Source organism: Propithecus coquereli, unplaced genomic scaffold, assembly GCF_000956105.1.
Source record: "Propithecus coquereli isolate 6110/MARCELLA unplaced genomic scaffold, Pcoq_1.0 Scaffold304, whole genome shotgun sequence".
Classification (NCBI taxonomy): domain Eukaryota; kingdom Metazoa; phylum Chordata; class Mammalia; order Primates; family Indriidae; genus Propithecus; species Propithecus coquereli.
The window spans coordinates 155261-155811 of record NW_012148664.1 but is presented as its reverse complement, the minus strand read 5'-3'; positions in this window follow the sequence as shown (position 1 = coordinate 155811).

The following is a 551-nucleotide window of genomic DNA, read 5'->3' as shown; positions in this document are numbered from 1 at the left end:
CAATTTTATTTTTCTAGTAATCTATTTTCATTAGATTTTAAAATGGTACAGGTTAAAAAAATCAATCTCCAGAAATGGTTTGGGGAAAAAATATTAAAAGTAGCTCTAGATGGAGAGAAAAGGTCAAACACTGTTTGGTGAAGTTTTTAGTCAGCCTCTGAATTAAACAACTGTGGTATTTGCACATTTCTCATTATTTTTTATTTCCATGGAAAAGCAACATAGTAAGTATTGTTAATATTTCTACTGGAAAATGAGAAAAAACCTCTGAAGGATATACAAGCATTTTTGCCTGTGGAATTTCATGTACAATGAGTGGTTCACATCTGGCACTAAGATTAGATCGTCAATGATGCAAGAACATCAAAAACTTAAATATTCAAAGAAAAACAAAAGATAGATGGTGCAGGAAATAGAACCAACAATTTTGCCATTTAAGTGTACAATATGATTATTCTGAAGTAGAATTTCTTTATATCTAGCCATTTTTTTGGAAATGGTTAGCATTTCTTAGGAGGATGATTTGCTCTGAAATCAGTTGGAAAACTGGA